Source organism: Triticum dicoccoides, chromosome 3B (assembly GCF_002162155.2).
Source record: "Triticum dicoccoides isolate Atlit2015 ecotype Zavitan chromosome 3B, WEW_v2.0, whole genome shotgun sequence".
NCBI classification, from domain to species: domain Eukaryota; kingdom Viridiplantae; phylum Streptophyta; class Magnoliopsida; order Poales; family Poaceae; genus Triticum; species Triticum dicoccoides.
The window spans coordinates 554480817-554488020 of record NC_041385.1 but is presented as its reverse complement, the minus strand read 5'-3'; positions in this window follow the sequence as shown (position 1 = coordinate 554488020).

Below are 7204 nucleotides of genomic sequence, written 5' to 3'. Positions count from 1 at the left end.
AACACCATCACCACGACCTCTACCACCACCACGGCCAAGACCATCACCACGGCTAAGACCTTCACCACGGCCAAGACCATCACCACGGCCTCTACCACCACCACGGCCTCTTCTAAGACCAAGTTGACTCCCTCTTTGTTGCCTAGTTCCTCGTTGGCTTGTTTGATTTGAGTGGTTTGGCACTCCACCACTTGTTTGACTTGTTTGGCTACCCCTTGGTTCACTTGGTTGGCTATCATTTGCTTGGCTTGTGCTTGCACCATTTTTCTTTGATCTCTTTCTTGGTTTGGGACAAGTTCTTGTGTTGTGTCCCCCATTACTGCAACCCCCACAACGGGATTGCTCACGAGGCTCTTGGAATTGGCCGGTGCCGTATTCTCCACCGCCACCACGGCCCCATCCATCCATGTCACCTCTAAGACGCTTTGTCTTACGTCTTCCCCGTCTAACAACCTTCAATTCCGGGTCCGACCATAGTTGAACTCCATGATACTCCGACCATTGTGATTGGTCCAAGTATGGCTGGAACCGTGGAGTCCATGTATTCTTTACCGTCATGATTGAGAACTCAGACTCCCTCACGGTAAGAGGGTGATTGACGTCCACATTCCTAACCCGGGATGCATTTAACAAGTGCGAGCATGGGAGATGAAGCAAAGACGGCCTCATGCAGCTGCAATCACACCGTGTTAGGGAGACCTTGAAAGCCCGGCCTCCGTGTTGGCGGCCATCGTTTGTGGTTCCTCCGGGCTCTTTCACCTCACACTTCCACTCGTTGTCGTCATATAGTACAGCTTCTTCGGAGTCTGCCTTTCGTGATTGAAATTCCAACCATTCTTCAACCTTTGGTGTGAAATTGTACTTGTGCTTATCCTTGTTCTCACCAGCAATCTGCTTATCAGTCTCCATTGAGTGCTTTAAAAAGTATTCATTCATCTTGTCAACTGTGTATTGAACTATTGCCGTCACGGGTAATGCACGTACACCCTTGAGCACCTTATTGAAGCATTCTGCCATATTGCATGTCATTTGACCGTACCTCCGGCCATCTTCATCGAAAGCACGTGCCCACATATTCCTTTCGGCAATGTTCCTATTGAGAAACTCCTGACCGTCGGGGTCAAGTTTCTTGTGTCTGAGCAATGCATTGAACAATGTGGAAAACCGCTTGTTGGTGAAAGCGAGACAACAATCCTGAAGATCATCGGCCAACTCCTTCATACCACATGCCCTATAGAAGTTTGCACAAAAGTGCCTCATGCACCATCGATGATGCAACTTTGTATGTCTGGGAATGTCAACCACCACCGCATTTAGAATTCCAGGATGGCGATCCGATATGACACAAATTTTCCTGCCGGTAATACCCTTGTTCTCAGTTGACGCAAGAACCACTCCCAGTTATCATTGTTCTCCACCTCAACCAAAGCGAAAGCCAAAGGCAACACCCGGTTATTGGCATCACTTGCTATTGCAACCAATAAAGTGCCCTTGTATTGTCCGGTCAAGAACGTGCCATCAATGGCGATGACGGGCCGACAATGCTCAAAAGCCCTCACGCATTGCTCAAAGGCCCAAAATACACGGCCAAATACTCGGACGGTCCTCCCGTTATGAATCAATGTTTTGTGCCCATGAGGCTCAACCATGTGAACCATGCCTGGGTTTGTGGCGGCCATAGCTAACAACAACCTAGGGAGTCGGTTGTATGCTTCCTCCCAATTGCCATACAACATCTTGAATGCGGCTTGCTTCGCCTTCCATGCCTTGTCGTACTTCACCTTGTAATGAAAGATGGCTTTCACAAGGTCAATGACACTCTTGATGCTCATTATTGGAAGTGTGGAAATTTGGTTGGACAGCCTGTAAGCAATGAACTCGGACGTGAGTTGTCTGTGTTGTTGGTACACAAGCTTGCCATCCGCATTCTTGTGCCGGCACATGTGAGTTGGTAGACAACTCACTATGCGCCAAGTGGGACCTCCTTTCCATGGCCTTACACACACAATCCATGGACATGTTGGCACTTCACATTTGACCGTGTAACGCACATTCACGTCCGAGTTGGCCACTTTATGTGGACGATAATGTGTAACCGAGTAGTTGTCGAGCCACATCTTCAATTCCAAGAAGGATTCAAACTCACAACCGGGATATATCCCGTTCTTGCCGTCTTCCAAATCACGGTGAGAACTTGGCCTAGCTCCAAGAGATATGCATTTGCCACCATCCACAACGGCTTCATCCGCGAGACTAAGATCCTTGAACAATGGTGTCTTGTGATCCCGCTCGAATACCTTCTTGAATGCTTCAGCCTCCTTCGGCGTGAACCCCTCCTCATCAACTTCTTCATCGGGACCATCGTCATCCGAGTCCGATGAATATGCACGAGAAAAAGGGATGGATTGGTCCATTGTCTCTTGCACATGATATTGGTCGAGATCACCCACATTGTTGTCATGGAGGTCAACTTCGTTGTCATCCTCCTCGTACTCATCATTCTCCTCTTCAAAACCTTCATTTTGGTTGTTTGGAGTCGAGCTCAATGTTGACCAATCTTGTTGCGTGAATTGAGGTTCACTCATTTGATCTTAGTTCATGGGTGGGGGAGTGCTAGCAACCAACGGGGAGGGGTTCCGGTTCAAGTCTAAATTCAAAGTAGACTCAACCTTCTTGGAGGCAAATAACTCAAGAGCCTTGTCTAGAGATTCGGAAACCGTCTTCTTGTATGCAACCCAACGTTGCTCGGAGTTCACACGCATTGTCTTCCAACGGAGGTGCATTCCAAAACCAACATTATACCTTCCCTCGAACTCAAACAACGTCACTTGGGTCCATCCAATTCAAATCTTTCCTCACTTGTTCCAAAAGCTCCGCATAGCTAGGACTACTCTCAAACACCATGTCAAGCTCATCCGGGTCCGTCTCAACATTGCCTTTCAAAAAGGCCTCTTTATCCACATGATGAACATAAACACATGTTCTCCCCATCCCTACAATAATCAAAAACACACATATATCAAGTAAATACTTAAGAAAAATATTTGCACACATATGCCCTAACATATATATGAATTAATAACCCTAACCCCCACATAACAACCATAACCATAGCATAACCCTAACACCAACATCAAACACACATAACCCTAACACCAACATCAAACACACATAACCCTAACCCTAGCATACTATGGAAGCCTAACCAACCCAAGTTAGCAAAGAAACATAACATCATTCAACACAAATTTGCAAATCCAAGTCAAAACTAGGGTTTTCCCAAAGTAGCAAGACTTGAGAAAATGTGACAATTCCTATGGATGAAAACGAGGGGATCGGAGGAGATTACCTTAAGGGAGGGGTTGGCTTCGAAATCCACGGTCAAATACTTCGGATTTGCAAGATTTGAGAGGGGGAGAGGGGAAGAGAGGAGGGCCGCAAGTCTAAGGGTTTGGGTGGGGTGGGGGTGTGTGGGGTGGGGGTGGGAGGGGAGAGAGGGTGGGGCCAGCCCAAATGGAACACAGACTGTGCTGCGCCCAAGAGTTAGGCGCTGCACACTACAGGTGTGGCGCCTAAGTCTTAGGCGTTGCAGTGCTGTCTGTGGGGCCGCAACTGGACCAGGGTTGCCACGCTGGCAGGATGTGCGACGCCTAAGGGAAGGGCGCTGCACAGTAGGGTGCGGCGCCCAGCTGTCGGGCACCACACCAAAGGGTCAGCAGAGTGAAATTTTTTCGTGACCAGGTCAGTTTGTGATTTGATTTCTGCCTCACGTCAAATATGTCATTTCTGCCGGAGAGAAGTACCCACGAGAGGTTTCACTTTCCCCCGCCCCTTTTGGAAGGTAGCTCGAAACTGCCGCAGAAATTGCTTGCACTCTAGTAGCATCATTCTTAGTATTCAACAAGCCATCTTTCTGCTTACCTAGATTATTTGATATATTCGGATTAGCTTCGCCCACAAGGCAGTAGCTTTATCTTTATGCTTTATTCTATGTCTCCAACAGTCGTAGCTTTATGGGTGGGACTGGGAATACGCTGTATCCATCGGTACTACACATGGAGTTTCCGTTCGAGTAAGCGAGGAGGCAAACGAGCACCGTATGGGTCTAGGGGTAGGCAGACGTCAAACTGACCAAACTGGATCAGAGTCTGACACCTAAAAGCTGGAAAGCATACAGGGCGGTACTGCTGGCGGTCAAAAAGAGAAGAAGAGCTGTGCAATGTTTGAACTTTGAAGCCCCGTGGTGTCCTGGTGTGCGTCAGCGCAACCTGATGACAATCGCCGGTTTCAGCGGACGCTCACAACTCCCGAGTCCAAATTTAAGTCGCAACTGGGGCATCAATATTTTAGGACTCCTTTGATTCATACAGTTTTTATTGGAATTTTAAAGGATTAAAATCCTAAGAATTTTTTTTCTACTACCTCCGTTTCAGTTTACAAGTCCTGCGCGTATATCTAGGTTGCCAATTTTATCATCCTAATATAAACTATATAACACAAAAATTATATCTTTTAAAAGTAAAAACTTCGAAGTTTATGTTGGTATATTTTTTGTAATATATGATTTGTATTAGGTTGGTCAAATTGACGACCTAGGGATACGCGCACGCCCTGTAAACTGAGAGAGAGGTAGTACCTTGATTGTTTGATTCATATGATTGAATCCTATAAGAGATTTTTTTCATACAAACTAGTTAATTGCTCATGCGTTGCAACATGGCATAAATATTCTAGTGGTTCAACATTAATAAACTATTATATACCTTATGATATAGACAACATTTTAACCACTCTTCTTCACCTTCCTTCTTCCCTTAACGACTTTTTAACAACACAACACACTCTTCTTGTTCCCCTCCCTTGTCAACTTTTTAACAACACACTTCTTCTCCTTCCCTTGCTTCATCTCTCTCTCTCTCTCTCTCTCTCTCTCTCCTTGTGCAACCGACTTCTCTATACACACAAAATGTTTATAGGGGAAAATACACACAAGTACATGTGAAATTCACTATTTTGTGCTTTGACAACGCCTCATATTTGACATCTGTCACGGGCATTCGGCCTAGAGTCTAATGGGTCATATGCCTTATATTTGGCCAACATAAGCAAAGAGGGAAATAGTTTCATTGAAATTGTTGCGGCTCAATTGCTCCAGTCAAAATAGTTGTCTCATCCTTCTCACCGCGACCTTGGCCTGCTTGATATTTGTCATCACCATGCCGTTGCCGTAAGCAGCACCTTGTGTTGCAAGTTGCAACTGCATTAGTTAGTTGCGTTGGTTTCCTTGGTGGAACCATCACCTACAACTTTCCACATCATCAACTACAGTATAATAAATAACCATGTTGAGATAATTGGTACAACAATTACTATGGTATTCATGCAATACTGTACAAGCAGAGCTGACATATTTTATTGAAGTACGACAAGGTAATACCCATTGCCCACCATAGAAAGTATTTTGGCCGAAAATAACAATACTCATGTACATGCCATAATTTCAATTCCGAGAAGTTCTACCTGAACCTCGTCCATATTTTTCCTACCAAAATCACCCAAATATTTTCATGTATTTAGTTAAGTGAAGTGGGTTACCTTCCTGCTACAATTGACAAATATGTCATCACACTTATCAAGGAATGGCTTCCGCACGTATCAAAGAATGGATTGTTATGCTTGTTCATCTTATCATGCTAGTTGAGATTTTTCACTTACGGTATTGCATCATACTTGTAGGGAAAGGCAGAGAGACCAAATATAAAACAAGTTTCACAACTAACATCAGTCATGCATTCTCCTGGTTAGATGATTGAAAAACACTTTTAGTGTATGGACAAATTGAATGTTAGGTTTAACCACAATGTTGGTCAAAAAGATAATTCAATATCAGACAAAATTACTACATGGACCATTTCCACGATTACTATGCTTACTTCATGGAACACTTATAACGAGTGTAATTCATGTGTCTTCCATCACAAGAGCGCCACCAGCGACCATCCTTCTTGGCAACATCAAGAATGACATGGCCCTTTGGGTCAGGGCGGGCACCAAGAAATTGGGAACAATCATGATGAGAGAGTAACAACTTTGTTGTATTCTATTGTGTTGTAATCCTGCCAAACAAACTCTATTCCCTTCTGAATTAATAGATGAGGCAAATCATTGTCTCTATTTAAAAGACATACTGTAAAGCTTTTGGAAATTCATAAATGTTGGAACTCAAGATGAGGCAAACCATAGATGAGGTAAAACTTTGTAGTATGTAGTGTCGATGTTCAAGTTTTTGGCAATTCACAAATGTTGCAACTCAAGATTTTGTCTCTCTAGAATATGATACTCAAAAATATGAGTACACACTTCTTGATATGGATGCAGAGGGTTTTCTTGATTCAACTCCAAAGGGAAGAAGTGGAAACTACACTACACGAAGACAAGTCCCTATGTGTAGCATGGAAGAAAATTGGCATTGATCCAGTCATCGGTGTTGAGGAACCAATGAACACTTACTAGAAGTGTATATGTGAGTACTTCAATATACAAAACACTAGTGGCATTCATCTATCACAGTTTTGATCCAACACTAATTGTAGACATCAATGGGAGGAGGCACGGGTGGTGCGACGGATGACAGATGGGAATGAAAACATTGGTGCCAATGATTTCAATGGTGGCATTGAACAGAAAGCAACAAATGGAGAGGAAGCAAGCCATGAAGACTATGCGAGCACTAGTACTAGAAATGGAGGCAATGGAATTTGAGAAACTATGCAGTCATGTTCTATGCTTTTTGTTTGTTTTTTATGATGTAGAAAGATTGTGGTTTGAATTTGAATTTGATATGTGGATGACTACACTTAAATTTGATATGTTTTTGATTCTGTGTGTTGTGATCTCGCAAAGTTTTAATTACCATGTCATGTTTTGTTTCAATACGTATGCAAATGTGAAGTAAAAAAAGGAAGAAGGCCAAATTTTTAGGGCACCGGTGTTATATCATCTATTGTGGTACAAAATTTTCTAGCGCCCCAAAACTTTCTCTCTCCTGCCCTAAAACTATTTTTGGGCACCAACTTTTACATCATCTCTTGGAGATGCTCCAACCAGAGCAACCACAACCTCCTTGGAACTAACCAATAAGTTTGCTCTGCTAAAGTATTAATATTGTATGCGTGGATACCAGCACAGGGAACATCCGTGTGAT